The following is a 16,211-nucleotide window of genomic DNA, read 5'->3' on the forward strand; positions in this document are numbered from 1 at the left end:
CTTGGAGGGGACAACACTGCAGTGCTTGTGGCCATGGGCATCCCTTCTAGCTGTGGCTACAATGGAGGGGAAGCCCAACTGTCTCTGGAGGTCTTAGTCATTGGCCCAAGGGGTTTCCCAAGGCCACGCAGGAGGGATGGGATCCTTGGGCATGTGTCCACCAGCCCCTTTCAGTGACATGAGGGGGAGGGCAAACACATGTGGCTCTGCTCAGCCTCACCACAGGATGGAATGCCAGGTGACACAAGGCCATCGCCTTGCCATCCCAAGCATGTATAGGGAAGGAAGGGATGCACCCCTACAGGGGGTAGGGGACCTTGGTGTCCCTGCTGTGTCGCACATTGGCCGTTCCATTGTGTGGCAGCACTTTGGAGGGAGTTTGGGTTAAAAGGGGTTAACAGCTCTCTGCTGTAACACATGATTGGTCTTTATGAGGTTGAAACTCTTGTCTGTTTGAGGCCTACAGATGATGCTAAAGAGCACAATAATGACAGCAATTCAAAGCAATCTAATTATGCAAACGGGAGGCTAAACAATTTCATCATCCTTAAATTAGATTGTCCTAATGAGATAAAGACACCAATTAATCCTGAATTAATTTCAATAGCCTATTTCAGGCAAACACTTTAATATGCAAATGTAAATGAGAAACAAAGCCTACTGTAGAATGCCAGAGTTCAAAACCTCTCTCTGCACAGCTGCAGCGGGTGTAAATAGTGTCTAATGAGTTTGCATGGAAAGACACAACCAGTTGAAAATTTTAGCCTTCATAAAGCACAGCCGGTGCCTCAGGTACGTGCGGCGCCGAGGCGGGCAGGGAACCACGGGATGGGACCCATGTGGGACAGAGGGCTCCAAGATGCTGCCCTGCCAAGCCCAGCACTTCATGCTGGGTACCTGGCCGGCCGCCTTTCTAGGACACGGAGATGGTTTTAATTAGCTGTTGCATAATTGTTTTAAATTAGCTGGTTTGCTGTGTGCTCACAGAGGTCCGCTCCCGGTTGTACTCCCAGGCACTCGGCAGAGGAAAGGGCAGAGCCTGGGATGTTGGTTATGGACAAAGGCAGATGTCCTCCCTGTTCTCACACCTTGCTCCCCTTCTGTACCACAGTACCGCAGGCATCCCTTTGGTTAGGGATTATTTCAGCATCACCCTGTGGTAGTACTGCAGGGTAAGGGCTGTCCTGTGTGAAGATGTGGTATAAACACCATTAGCAGACTCCTCTAAGTGAACAGCTCACTTCTTCCCTCTGTGTTAGAGGGAATTTGCTCTTCGTTTTGGCACTGTGTGGTTTTTCTGCTGGGACAGTTCATGGAGCAGGGAGAGGTGTGAACTTCCAGCCCAAAGGGAGGTCCTATCTTGCTCACGTCACCTCTGTCAGGGACTTTATGGACCAAATAATGTCCCTGCAGTTAATTGCCCCTCATGCTTCACTTAGGAAGGCATTAAGAGTGGAGATTTTGGCACTTCTAGCAAGAAACCTTGGGTCAGCATTGTTTGGCAACATGGGGTTTAATCTTAGTGGGTGGAGCACAAGCATCCCTTTCCATTTCTCCAGCCTCAGTGGGCACAGTGGTTTATTGACAGATGAATTGAGACAGGGAGAGGGCTGGTGGCCCAGAGCTTGCTGCGTGCCAGCAGATCTGGAGATCTTCTATCACACATGTTTGTCCTTGGAAAAAAGACAATTGACTCAGTAAATTGCTTCATTTCTGGCATCCTGGGTACCAGCACCGCCTTTTCCTCTGGAGCAGAGGAGATACTCTCCAAATGCTCTATCTCCGCTGGAAATGCTGTGCTGTGGATGGAGACCTGGGCAAGAGCTCACTGCTCGGTGTGCTTGCTTCTGGCCAGGAGCATAAATCCATCCTGTAGGAGCCCAACCAACACCTTGGGATGGGGGCATGCACAGATCTGGAGATGAAGCATCTTTGGTCCAGCACACAGAGCTGGGGGATCGCTGCACCCCAACTGGGGAGCTGTTAGCAGCCACAAGCTGCATCTAAGGGAGCATGACAGATCACTGCCTCCAGCTGTGGTTTCCCCTTAATTAATACCAGATCTGCGCATTACCAGCTCACCCCATGGGATGAGTTGGGTCTGAATCGGGGGTGAGCACATGATCACGCTTTTGCCAAATTACCCGGCTCGTGCAATATGGTGTGCAGCTGGCTGCCTGCCAGCGGTGGGAGCACAAAGCAGTACCTGATTCAGCAAAAAGTCTCCATGGCCCCTTCGGAGACCCTGCAAGGCAGCAGAAAGAGTTTCTTTCTCTCCGGTGTTGTTTCCCAGCTGGGACCGGGTGCCATAAAATTGGATTTAGTGTCTCAGTGGAGCGTGGCCAGAGGAGTGCAGGCTTTCCGATGCAGCTTAAGCCTAGGCATGGAGACGAGCACAGAAGTCCTGATGTTCACCGAGAATGGGCTGCATTGCCTGGATTCATCTGCTCCCGAAGCATAGCAGGAGGTGAGCATGCTTCTGAGCCCCAAAACGGGGATGCTCACTCACGTGTTGGTTAAAGGGCTCCAACAGCCAGCGGGGGGACTTGTAAAAATGCCACCCTGGGGGCTCCCATTTATCCCTGTGCTCTCTATGCTCTGCTCACAAATTAAAAGATGGCATTTTTCTAGCTGCTGTCTGAAGGATCCAGCTGTTCTCCTTCCCCCTCTAAAATCACAGTGGTGGCTGGGGGGATGCTGGGTGCACACACACTCAGCTGGGGATCAGGGAGGTAAAGCCAGGTGTTGCTGGTTGTAGGATGGTTACTGATGAACCATCTGAGGTGCAGTGGGAAATCTGCATAAAATATTCCTGGTGGAGCTCGGGTAGCTGGTTCCAGCCCAGATAACAGGCTGACAGGCACCGAGGAAGGATGCCTTTAACCTTCACAAAAGTGAGAGGACGGGAAAGAAATGAGGCAGGCAGTAGTGTCATGAAAAGCACAGCCTCAGCGATTTGGATGTGTTTTGCTGTGCTGGGGAGCGGTGTGCGGTGGAGGGAAAGTAATCAACACCGGAGGAAGCCGGTGGGCAAGGGGCAGGTGTGAGCCATAAATGTTTTGGAACACCCGTTTCTATCATAAAAAGGGTTTCTAGGAGCACAGAAGGGTCTGTGCATTGGGCTGTGTGCTGCTGGTTCCACTTCTGCCTGGTGATATTGGCCCAGGCTCGATCCCTGCAGGCAGTGGGCTTGACAGTTCACGTCCAGATGTGGTGTAAAGAGGTGGGAAGGGCCCTGTGGGCTGAGGGCATGCTGTGCTGAACGATTCAGGGAAATAAAGTGGCTTTCAATGGAGTTGTCCCTGCTGAGCATGAAGCCAAGTGCCTCCGCACCAGCACAAGGCAGCGCTTAGGGGATGCCTCGTGACACTCAGAGAGGCTGAAGAAAAGGGAGAGGAGGAGATCAGCCCTTCATCTGGAATGGAAACAAAGCTGGTGAAAGGATGGATGTTTTCTCTTTTGCCTTGAGGTTAGAAAACAGCAGGAAATCCTTGCTTGAAGAAAAGGCACATGGCCACCAGTGTGACTTGTGCAGGCTCTGCTGCCTTGAAGTCAGCCTGCAAACAGAGTTTTGCGGTAGATACAATTTCACAGACTTTCCATGGGTTGTGGCTGCAGCCTTTCTTGTGCCTGGCTTGCAGCTAGCATTACATTTTTGCCATATTTGTGCTAGCCTGGAAGGCTGCGTTCACGCGACGGGTGTCACGTAGCAGAGTGAAGCAAATGCTGGTTTTATCGTGCCAGCACTTGCACATGTTTGCAGCTTTACATGTGGCAAGATTGTCTGTGTGAGTTATTTGGGGGATGTGTTTGGAGTCACCATCCCTGGAGGTGTTACAGAACCGTGGAGGTGTGGCACTGAAGGATGCGGGGAGTGCACATGGTGGTGGGCTGGGGTTGGACTTGGGGATCTGAGAGGTCTTTTCCCACCTTAATGATTCTGTGCCTTGGTCTCTGTGCAGACCTCTGACCCAACGGTGTTTTGCAAAGCAAGCACTCCCTGTACTGGTGACCCCACAGCCTGCAGAACTAAGTTTGCCTTCCTCGCTTATTAATAAGCATCTTTTCTGAGTAACCAAGATGTATTGAGTTGGGACTCCCCAAGTGCGAGCAGGCAGAGATAGCTTTGACTTTTCCTTTTTTTAATTTACCTTGTGGGACTGTGGGAAATGAGCAATCCTTCTGGCTGTCAGTGCTGCTGGTGGTGGCGTGGCGGGGGGATGCAAAAGCAATGCGCCCCAGGACCAGCATCTCCTTCTTGCTCCAACCAGAACTGACAGGGCTGCAGCCAGCAGGATGCTTGTGGCTCCCAGACAATGGCTTTTGCATCAACTCGCTCTCTGCCCAACCTGCCCCATCCCTTCTCTTTCCTTCCCCTGCCCTCCTCTCTCCATAGAAGCCAGGGCTCTCATGGTGTTTTCTGGGGCCACCCAACCCCAATTGGTGGTGTCTTCTTCAGGGCAAGGGAAAGCAGTCTGGGCTTGCAGGTGGCCAGAGAGAGAAGGGCATCACCTGCACTGTAATTGGGAATGAAGAGGTGTTGCAGCTGAGTGTGGTGTGGCTTGGAGGAAGGAGGGGGAGGAGATAAAAGGGATGGAGGTGAACTTAGGGTGCTTGTTAGTCTGGCACTCTTCTCCGAGCAGACCTAAGGACAGCAAAGCTGTGGGGATGTAAAATCATAGAGTGGCTTAGGTTGTGAAATGACCTTGAGGATCAATGAATTCCACCCTGTTGCTGTGGGCTGGCAGCTCAGGCTGCCTGGGGCCCATCCATGGCATGGGGTACAGCTCTGGTCAGCACTGCCAGTGCCTCACCACCCTCTGAGAATGCTCATCCTCTGAGACATCTGCTTGAGCTCACAAACTGTAAGTGGGGCACTGGTGTGGGCTGAGCGGGTTTGCTGTGGGATGCTGTTTAGTTGTGGGGTCAAGAGATGCTGGCCAGGTCTTTGTTGCTCCAGGATCCTATTGCGTTTTTGTTTCCTCCTTGGGCTTCTGCTGGTGTTTTGCAGGATGCAGGCAGCAGTGAGACCTTGTGCCAGGTTTTGAGGTGTTTCTTTCTTGGGTGCTGGAGTTTAGTTTTGTCCACAGCAGTAGAATCACCTACAGTGAGCACACAGATTTACCTCCTGTTGCATGGCATGGCTTCTGGTCTAGCCAGGAGGAACCTAATGAAAGGATGGAGCAGGTGGACTGTAAGGAGAAGGGCTGCTTCCCACCTCTTTCCCACCCTCTCTCCGTGGTGGTGACCTGGATGTAGAATCATTAAGACTGGAAAAGACCTCTAAGATCATCAGGTTCAACCATCAATCTGAGTGTGGCCCAGGTGCCTTCAGGAGCCTCCTCTGGTGCTCCTTCTGGGGAGAGGTGCTGTTTTGAGGCATTCAATAGTTCCTCATGGCTCTACGACCATCACAGCTGGTGGGAGCTCTGTCTTGGTGCCATTCATCTCTGATACTTTCCATCTGCTTCAGTGAGATGCTTTAGACCCAAACCACCCTAGGTGATCTAAAACGGACTGTGATCAGCACCTCCCCCTGTCACTGCAGCTCCAATTCATTGTGGCAGCAATGGCCATCACGGGGGTGGTAACCCCATCAAGTCCACTTAGCATGGTTCATTTTCCAAAGGATGCTTGTGACAGCGCAGCTGGGCAATGCAAGGAGGTGGCTTAACCTTGGTGAGTGGTGGAATCGGTGAGCAGGAGAAGGGCCCCGTGGCCCAAGAGGAGCCAGGCAGGGGAAAGCCATTGATTTTATGACAAGGGGCACAGCGATGTCAGCGCGGTGTGGGGACGTTTCAATTAGTGCTGGTGGGAGGAATCCTGGGGATGGTAGAGAAAGCGACGAAACGGCTGCTGTTTATTTCCTAACAGTGAAAAATGAGGCCCAAATTAGAATCCCTATTAACAATTAGCATAATCAAAGGAGACACGTTATAATTTCAGCAGAAATGTGCTCTCTGATGATATGGTGGCCTGAGATAATTATGGCCGGAGTGGTGCTGCCTGCCACTCACACAGCTCTGCTATTACCCTGCGTGTGATGCTGTCCCTTTGCCACCCCTGTGCCTGCACAGAGCTGTCCCTGAAGCATTCTTGATGCTGAGCCCATCACCCAGTTGTGCTCCAGTCTTTCCTGTGCCGTGGTGGGCAGAGCGCTGTCTCTCTGCCTGGGCCCATGCTTTGCAAGCAAAGTTGCTCCAATTTTGGCAAATTATCTGAATAATTGCATGAGCAGAGCTACCCCAGAGTGTCGGAATGTGCAGCAACGCATCCCATCTGCGTGCGCACAGCATCAAAGTCACAGCTCTGAAAGGAGGTCGGGCTCGTTTGTGTTGCAATTTGGGGAAGGAGGGGAAGGAGAAGGGGGGGAGAAGCTAAAAAGGAACCGCCGCCAAAATGACCCACTTGGTCTCAGAGCCAAAAGCTTGTGTTCTGAGGGCTTTTTTTGGGTTTGAGATCGTTTTGGATTACAGTTTACATAAGACAATGCGAACCTTGAAAGCATTCAGCTGGAAGCAGAGCTGTCAATTCTGTGGCAAAGGAGCGCTTTGATCAACGGGAGAGGAATTTTTGTTCTTGAGTTTTCCTCCACTGAGGATCTCGAATGTGCTGGGGAGGCTCCTGCAAATCTGGAGCAGAGTCGGCCAAGTGGCTCCTGTGCCTCTGAGCGCCTTCATGGGGCCGAACCCATGGATTTGGGGGCTCTCCCCACAAACCTTGTCAAGCTGTGGGGCTGGGGACCTCTTCCTTTCCCATCCATTTGGTTTTTGCCTGCAGAAGGGACCCAGGATGCTCCGCTCGAGCAGCTCACTCCCACTGGAAGGCAGTTACTGGCAATTTACAGCGTGTGCAGGGAAGTCCCCCGGAAGAGGGTTTAAGAGTCGTTGAGTCAACACGAAACTATATATCAGTTAATGAAGTTTAATAGCACCGAATAAGAACTGCACTGCGGCTCTGGGATCCTCTTGCAAATGCAGTTACGGTCTAAAAAGAGAGGCTGGGAAAGCAGTCCCCAGCTCCTGCCCATATGTCGTTCCCTCCGTGCTCTGCAGCTCAGATGCCTCTAATGGCAAGGCGGTCCCACAGAGGTGCAACAGAGCTGCCTGCAGCGTCAGCAGGAGAGTGCTGGGCAGTTTGGAACAGTGAGTCAGGCCTTTCCCAAATTAGCTCCAAACCTGGCTTTCCACTGGGAAGGCCCATAGCAGAGCTCTTCCCTATGCTTCATTCCTCTGAAGGCCTTTGGAGGAAAGGAGCTTCTCATTTCTGGAGATATTCAAGAACCGTGGAGATGTGGCACTGAGGGATGTGGTTAGTGGGCACAATGGGGGTGGGCCAGCAGTTGGACTAAATGATCTTAGTGGTCTTTCCAATTGCTGGTGGCAATTTTGTTGTGAATGTTGGGATATTTTCTGAATGGGAGCCTTGGGACATCAGCAAAACTAGAGAGGAAAAGAGAAATAGGAGAGAAGACCAAGTGCAGAAGTGTTCCTAGGATGGCAGATCCCACTCCTAGCTAGGAGTGCTAGCTCTGCACCTTGTTGCCGTGCCCTGTGATCATGTAAAAAATACTGATCTGATAAAATGGTGTGTGGGATGGCAGAGCTGTGCAGGAGGGACGTGTGCATCCCTTCTGCATCCACAGCTTCTGAAGATGTCTCCATTGCACTCATGCCACCATCTCTCTGCTTGGGACACAGGGCTTATGGGTCCCACAAGTGCCTTGGGATGGAGCAGGGAGAGCAAATTCTCTGTCTGGTACCTGGATAGTGACTCACCCTGTGCTTCAGTGGCACGGCGCTCCTGCTTTAAGGCACCTGGGTGTCCTGCTCCTACAGCAGCAGGCATAGGGGACCTGCAGGGAACACTGAGCGTCGTGTTCTCCAAACTGGGGGGCAGAGATGGAGCCTCATTGCCCAGCCTGGCTCTTACAGAAGGGTGGCATGCCACTTGGCACCCTCTAAGTTCCAGTATCAGAATAAATGCTGCCTGACCCCCTCCCTCTCCCTTTCCTCCCTCCCTCGCCTTTCCCATTGCCAGCTCCCAGTAACCCAGGTCCAATAATTTGGTTGTAATAAAATGTGACTGCTGGGGCTATTTTTACGGAGCTGGCATTCATTTGCATGCCGGCTCCGTGTGGGGCCCCAGGCGATCTTTTTTCCTCTCCCTCCCTGCGCTCCCCCCACTTCCTCCACCCCGCTGGCATGGCTCTGATCAGAAGTGACAACAGAAACACAGCCGTATTTCCTGGAGATTTACCGAGTTAGATGATGAAAGCTCGGAGGAGCGGCAACAACGGGAAGGGGGGATGCGAAGGGGAGCGGGGGGGGGGGAAGTTCCTAAACTGATCACTTTCAAATGTCAGCTCCATTCTCGGGGGCTCTTGGAGCGAAGCCACTGCTTGTGAAAATGCTGTGAGACAGCTGAGGCGGGGAGGGAGGAGGCCAGCTCCCCATGCATCCTACCCCATGGGGCATGGAGCTTCTGCTCCCTCAGGGTGACTCTGAAGGTTTTGTTCTTGACTGGGCACTGAGGGTGTCACCCACGTCCTTGTGCTCCACTGCTTCCCTCTGTAGCTCCGGGTACAGCATCCCTGGGGCGGAATGAGATTGAAGGGAAGGGACCAACACTTGGATCCATGCAGGGGAAGGGACTGGGGGCCCATAGGCAGAGTAGAGGAGGAGACCAGGACTGGGAAGCCGTGGGCAGGATGGAAGGGAAGGGACTGGGGGCCCCATGAGTGGGATGAATGAAAGGGAAGGGATTGGGGACCTGTGGGTCAAATGGAAGAGGAAAGACTGGGATTGGGGTCCCATGGGATGGATGGAAGGAGAGAGAACAGGACTGGGAAACCATAGTGGGGTGGGAGGGAGGGACCAGGACTGAAATTGGGGACCCATGAGATGGATGGAGGAGGAGAGGCCAGGACTGGGATTGGGAACCCATGGGCAGGATGGAAGGAAAGGAATGGGACTGGGGCCAGTTCCTCCATTGAGGTCAAGAGGTGTAAGGTGTGGTGGCACCTTTCCTCCTGATTGGTGCCAATGATGCCATCAAGCTGCCCCATACTTAAGGGGATGAACAGGATGCTCACAGCCAGAACCAGTAACACAGCACGTGGTCACCCCATCTTCCCTCCTGTCCTCGCCCTCCCTCTGCTCTCTCTGTGTCTCTCTGCAGCACTGCTGTCAAGCCGCTTGATCACCTGCCAGCCCGTATTGATTTTTGCTTCCCAATCTCCAAGCTGGATGGAAAGAAAAGATTAAAAACAGTTTGTCAGTTTGAAGTTGAATAAGAATTCAGCGCGAGGGACATCTCAGTGGCTTGTAGGGGGGAGAAGGGGTCAAGGCCGAGGGATGGTGCTGGTGGGAACACAACCCTTTTCCACTTGGTGATGCTGATGTCCTGCATGCCTAAAGCACTCAATGGACCCCCAGCTGCTGGCATTATCCCTGCAGGCTGGGCATCCTATGGGGGCCCTGATGCTCCATATCGTGGAGCCTTGGTTTCTTCTCCCCCCGCTGCTCCGCCAGCAGTGCCCAGCCCCGGCGCTCCCATCCCCACGTGTCCCCGCTGCCGGTGCCATTAGTATTCATGTGCTGGGGCTCCTGCTGTCCTTGTCAAGACTGAGTGGGCAGGCTAAGGAAATTTGCCCTTCAAAAAATGAGAATCATTTGAGTCAGGGAAGCTCTTCCCTCGTGCGTGTGGTTTCCTTGCCAGCCCAGGGGATGACGAATGGTTCACCGTGATCCCTGTGCAGCAAAAAGGGACCACTGGGCTGAGATTTGGTGGGTAGTGCTGGGTGCAAGAGGGGAGCACAAGCAGTGCTGGTAATGTGGGTTGGGAGCTGAGCTGTGGGAAATTTGGGATAGATTAATGTGTGCTGGCCTGGGGTGCAACATTCCATCAGTGCTGGAGGATGCTCATATGGAAGAGGTGACTGTGGCTTGGTTTCTGGATGGTGAGTGGGTTCAGCAGGGCCAGGTCCTCAGCTGATACCCATGTTGTTGAGAGCCTGTGCCCCTCTGTGAGTGAGACTTTCCCTTCCCTGCTTCCGTAAGACAACAGAGCTGCAGGCTCTTCCTGCTGCTCTCATCTCTGGCCAGTATACAGTGAGGATCCGCTAAGATGTATTTGCTGACGTAAGAAAAGTAGAGAGGGTTTACTTGTGTTCATATTTGCAGGTATATTTCCTTATCTAAATAATAAACGGTTCTGTTTTCAGCCAGGGTAAGCTGGCAGAGTTCTTCCAAGGTCAGCAGAGCCACACTGGCTCGCATTCAGAGGAGAGGACTTGGTCCTTCCAAGAAATAGAGGTGTGGTGGCAGAATACGTAGCTGCAGAGGTTGAGGGTGGGAAGTATCCTCATTTGTGGAGGGTCTGGGTTGCATTCCCTGCCTTTGTGCTGGGTGATTTGGCACAGGCCATCTTGGAGATGGAGATGGCAATGAAAGACTGGCCTTCTCGGGGATGGAGAAGATGGTGTTTCTTTGTTCTTTGTGTATTTAGCTATCAACCTGCCACCTCCCCACACAGGGACCTGCTTTCTACCACATGCTGGTACCAGATCATGTGTTGGAGCCTTCTGCTCTTGAGACAACCGCGTGGCCACGTCCTGTGGTGGCCAGTGGTTGCAGAGCTGGGAGGTGTAGGGGGCTCTGTCTGCTTGTGCTGAAGTTTCACTCAAAAACATGTGGTTGATGCATGGGTGTTGCAGGGCCTCCTCCCATCCCTGCCCACGGGAGGTGCTCTGTCTCCATCAAATGCAAGCCTGGAGAAAATGGTGGCACTGACTGGGGAGGTGAGGGAGCAAACAGGAACCCCACTGTGCGTTGATACCAGTAAGGCACCACGCACAGTCAGCTTTCCTCTGTACCCTGAGCAGAGAGCTGAGCATCCCCATGCAGTTGCAAAGCCCCAAGCTGAGGGGACATGTGGCACACTGACAGCAAACTGCCGCCTGCCCCTCCTCTCCTACCCTGGGCTTTCCCTGCAATATGGAGCTGTGGTCGCCCCACCACCTGATGGCAGGGATGAGGTTGTGGGGCTGCCACCCTGCCTTGCCGCATGGCCGGCACCAGCTCCAGTGCTGCCTCCGACTTCTCCCCAGCCTTAATTACCAAATTTCCATATCATCAATTCCCTGCGAGTCAGCACTTGACAGGGAAGGCTGTGGCCACTGTCCTTGCTGCTGCCATCAGAGAGCACCAGCCCCGTCCGGGGGACAGCTCTCAAAACGTTATTTTTATCTCCATCTCATAAAGCCTGTTCTGTATAAATATATTTTAATTAATTAATAAATGGGACGTAATGAGTTCTGGCAGGGTGACATTTGAGCATAAAGCGAGGCTTAAACAGATCCTGACATGTGTTAGCTGGGAAAACACGACACCCACGTGTGCACCACACACACATACACAGACATATAGGTTTTGTTACTGGTGTTTGGTGATCTCTGGTCTCTGCTTAGCAGTGAGGACTGAGCAGGGCTCTGCTGGAATCCTTGCTCTTCCCTATGGGTCTGAGGGCTGGAGGTGTACCCAGCAGTGACCCTGCTGTGGATTTGGGTGCTCAGTGGGGCAAGGAAGGTGCTCTGGCTCATCAGGTTTGTGTTCCTGGCCTGATTTTGGGCCAAGTGGGGGGAACATCTTAGAGGTCCTACATCATAAGAGCTTGAACCTGGTGGCATAATGGAGTAGCAAAACTTCGCCTATTTCTTTCCATACCTCTGTGCATCCAAAGGTCTCCTTCCCTACACATAGCCGGTAGGAGCCCCTCAGCTGGGGTTCAGGGTTTGATCCAGATAAGGACTCTGATCTCTGAAAGCCCATCATTATTTGTGTGCGAGGGTCTTGGTATGGAAAACTGAGGGATGAGTAAGGTGAAAATTGTCCATCCTCGAATCTTAGAAGTCTCCTCTCTTCCAGAGATTGGGATTGAGTTTATGGCTGTGCCCTGCTGTGGCTCCAGCCTCCAATCAGTAAGTCCCCACCACATGCACTCCAAATGAAAAGGTTGCACCTACGTACGTCAGTGCATGTGAAGGGAAATGTAATAGGGGTGAGTCATCCAGCAGCGTGGAAATGCTGCCCAAAGACCCATAAGCCTGATAAAGTTTTCTTCCCCTCTGCAAACAAGCCTTTGGTGGACTTGTTTCTTCCTACACGTACCCCTGGCTATTGCCTGTCGTGGTGGTGATTGTGGCAATCTGCCCTCTAGGCTCACCAGCAGCAGTGTGGGGAATTTGGGGAGAATGGGAGAGAACAGGGCACTTTGCCCTCCTATACGCACGTGTAATTTTGTGTAAATACACATCTGCTTTTAAAGTTTGCTCTGATAGGAAGGATGTGGCGTTCTGTTGAGATTTAGTCACATTTTGGCTGCTGGAAAGATCAAATGGAAGCAGATTTCCAACAAACAATGCATGAGGCTGATTGGATGCTGGGCTCGTGTGGGAGGATGGGTAAGTGGGGATTTCAGTGTTTTCCTCCATGGAATGGGTCAGTATTCTTCCCTTCTCCTCTGAGTAGCTAATAATATAGTGGTTGGCTCTTCTTCGCCCAGCAGGGCTATTGTCATCCTTGCTAAAGTTTGACATTTTACACTTTAACTAAGCACAGCCTTAGGCAAGAAGCTGCTAAGAGACACATTTCCTTATTAAAAGATGTCACCAAAAGAGCAAGTCAACAAATATGCCACTGCCCAGAAACAGCCAGGGAGCAGGGGGAGGCACACAGGGCCATGGGGACGTGGGCGCTCCTTGTGACCATGCATGTGGCACCTGTGGCAGTGGGGCCTGGGGACACATTTTGGCCATCATCTCCAGCTGTGTGGTGCCTGGGTGTCTGCGTGGAAGATTTCTGAGCCCCAAAAACATTTTCAAGGATTTTTCTCAGTATTGTGTTTGTGAAATGCCAAACACAGAGCTGCAGGCAACTGCTCTTTTTTTTTCCTTTTTTTTTTTTTTTTTTTTTAAATCCGAGTGTGCCTGGTAATGTGCCTTTTTCCTATGCTGCTGACAATGGTTTTTTGCTCCCCTTTATGGAGTTTAAGTATAATACACTTAATAGCAGTTAGTGATGTCAGTGCTCTTTGGTATAGCAAGTCTCTGGTGTGAGATAATCTTAGTTAATGACCAGCATAAAACAGATAGAGGTCAGTGTTTTAGCGTGGCTATAAATCCCAGATTTACCACGACAGAGTTGGAAGGAGGCGATCCCATTAACCTTTCTGCTGTGTTGGTAGGGCGCATGTCCTGCCATGGCCATCTGGGCTGGAGGAGCTTCTTGGGCTCATGTTCACCTGTGGTCACCCTGCTTTCACCCAATCTAAGCATCATTGAGAAACCATGTTGGCCCCAGTGCCTCGGGGCAGCTCCAAGCCATCACTGGACCAACAACTGCTGTGGATTTTGGCAGTAATTCTGCTGTGGTGGAGTGGATGCTCGTGATTGCATCGCGTAGTGATATAGGCAATGTGGAGGGGGCAAAAAATAAGATGAAGTCAATGAAGCGTTATGGTTAAGAATGAAATGGCATAAAAGGAAGGAAATAAAACATTTAAAGCTCCTATAGGAACATTAAATCGGTGAGGGCTGTGCTTAGGTAGCATCAACCCTGGCTTTTCCCTGGGCATCCATGTGTCTCAGCTTCAGCTGTACAGCGGGGCAGCAGAGGGGCCCACAAGACTCTCCAAACTTTAGGAAACGAGCTGTTTTCTGGCTAATGAGGACCAAGAAGTAGTTTCCCTTGAGGAGGAATGGCTGATGTCTTGGCTTCAGCATTTAGGTGCAGGCTGATTTGGTGTGAAGCCTTTGGGCAGAGCTCAGCTGATTCTGAGGGTGAGAAGGGAAAAAGCTGCTGTCTCTTTGTAGGGAAATGTTTGTGGTGCCTGAGCTGAACTTTGAGGTTGCTCTGAGGCTAGGATCTCTGTGAAGGGTGTTTTTCAGAAAATCCCCCAAGATTTGGGCTGTAAAGGCCTGTGTGTAAAGGCACAGCCAGGATGTGGGCACTTGGGAAGATTTGGCAAGTCCTGCTGCTGCCAGAATGGCTTTTCTTCACCTCTCTTCTTAGAATAAATACAGCAGGGTGGCACACAGTGCATCTCTGCACTGCTCCAGGTGGGACCTCTTGTCATCACCATGCTGTACATGTGAAGGTTTGGGGCAGGATGGAGACCTTGGCAGGCAGGTGGGATGGTGCCAGCTCCCCATCAACATGGCCTTGGGGACCCAGGGTCTGCAACAGGTCATCTGCAGCACTGTCCTCTTGTGGAGCCTTTTTGGCCCTCCCTTTCAGTGCTTCTAGCAACAGGAACTTGTCTTACAGTGTGACTCAGGACCTGGGGCTTTGCTGCACTTCAGGCCACACCTTCTCCCCGAAGTCCTTGATTAGTTGCCTTGGTTGTAGGATAGCACTAATTCGATCAGCGTTAGAAGTCAGTGCAGGGCTGGAACCTTTTTCCTTGTCTTTCAACTGAATGGATAGAGAGGGCAGAAATAAAGGCTCCCTCGGGTTCTGGTTCATATGTCACCATGAAGTGCACTAATGAATCACTGGTCCCAGAGCACATTTGCGGCTTGTTACTAGCAGATAATCCTGTGCTGTGACCCAATTGCTACTTGGCTGCCCAAGAGGAGATCTTCCTCCAAGGCCCCGAGGAGCAAAGATGGTCTGGGATGGAAGTCGCCTTCAGCTCTGGAGTGGTAGCGATGCATTCATTAGGGAGTTATTTCATGGCTAGTTCTATTTTTTTTTGTGTGTGTGTGTGTGTGTGCTTTTCTTTCTCAATGGACAAAGCTTGGGAAAACAGCCCCAAAAACAAGCTTCTGCATTGCCCTGCTGCTGGAGGTCATCCTTTGCATTATTACATGGCTTTGCTGAATGTCTCTTGCTTTCAATTGGCCACAGAAAGGCTCCATGATGCTCCCAACTGCACCAGGTCTCTGTGGCATAGGGGATTTGGGGGTAACAGCTCCTACAATGAGCAGAGTCACAACGGATTGAGGAGCAGAACTGGTGACAATACTGGTGCAAGCTGCTGAATGGGATATCAGTGCAGCGCAGCCATCCCTGCCTCACTCATCTGTCCCAAGGCCATTTTGCTTGGGAGAAAGCTGCTGCACATCATGGTGTGAGGTTGATGGTGAGTGCCTGGACAACTGCTCTTTGGTGCCAGTAAGTTGGCAGGTAATCCTGGACAAGGTAAGTATTGCTCTTCCTCCCTTACCTCCAAAAACAGCCATGCACTTTCATAGAAACATAGAATGGTTGGGTTAGAAGGGACCTCAAAGCCCCCCTGAGGTCTGACTGCCCTCTAGCAGTCAGACTGGTCAGACTGCCCAGTGCCCCATCCAATCTGCCCTTGGGCACCTCCAGGGATGGGACACCCACAGCTCTCTGAGCACTCATGAGTGCTGTTGGAGCACAAATGAAGCATGCACATCCTCCAGTGATGCCAGCCATTAAAACCAGAGGAACCCATGGGAGATGTTGTGCAATGTCAAGATTTGCTAGTTGGTGGAGAAGTTAATATTTTCTGCCATAAGAAGTATCTTTATGAGCGTTTTCTGTGTATAACAACTCAGTAGAAGGGGCCGTGCAGGTCAGGAAAGTCATTGGGAATCAGCAAATACAATCACCCCTTATTTATTGGGAAGTTTATCTCTGCCTTAAATTTTGACTGAAGAGGGTTTCATTAGGCCCACAAGGCTGGTATAAATGGGGAACTGGAACGGTGTTTTCTGCAACTCCAGAGCTAATTTCTTGCACTGTTTTTCAGTTTTCTCATTGCTCGTGCACTGGGACCGCTGAGTGCACTGAGAGCAGCCTGTATTCAAGTCAGATTTTTTTTTTATTTCCTGCATTTGAGCAGGCCAGAATTTATATTGCTCAGGTCTCCTTAAATTAGTCCGAGAGGATTTCATTTTACAGGCCTGCTTGACTGGGATCCTTTTGGCACGATGGGCTCAGCTTTGTATACAACTGAGATTCATATTTTATGTGTGTATAAAAATCCCAGCCATGAATCTAGCGGCTTAAAACTTCACCTTCATTCTTTACAGCTCAATTCAGAGCGTTCCACGCGCTCCCAGCCGCTTGGTCTTGCAGGCAGCCGGGCTGCAGGAAAGTGACAGATATGGGGGAGCTGGCTCCCAAGGACCACTTGGCTCTCCTTGCCCCCAGAGGTTGTTGGAGAGCCCTGAAAGCCCA

At 51.5% G+C, this 16,211-nt stretch overlaps 1 protein-coding gene across 1 annotated transcript in view; it reads left to right on the forward strand.

The window, feature by feature from the left end:
- NUF2 (NUF2 component of NDC80 kinetochore complex) overlaps positions 1-16,211 on the forward strand; it is a 141,489-nt gene that overhangs the window by 108,367 nt on the left and 16,911 nt on the right. The window lies entirely within an intron of this gene.

This window comes from Phasianus colchicus, chromosome 9, assembly GCF_987193195.1.
Source record: "Phasianus colchicus chromosome 9, bPhaCol1.hap1.1, whole genome shotgun sequence".
Classification (NCBI taxonomy): Eukaryota; Metazoa; Chordata; class Aves; order Galliformes; family Phasianidae; genus Phasianus; species Phasianus colchicus.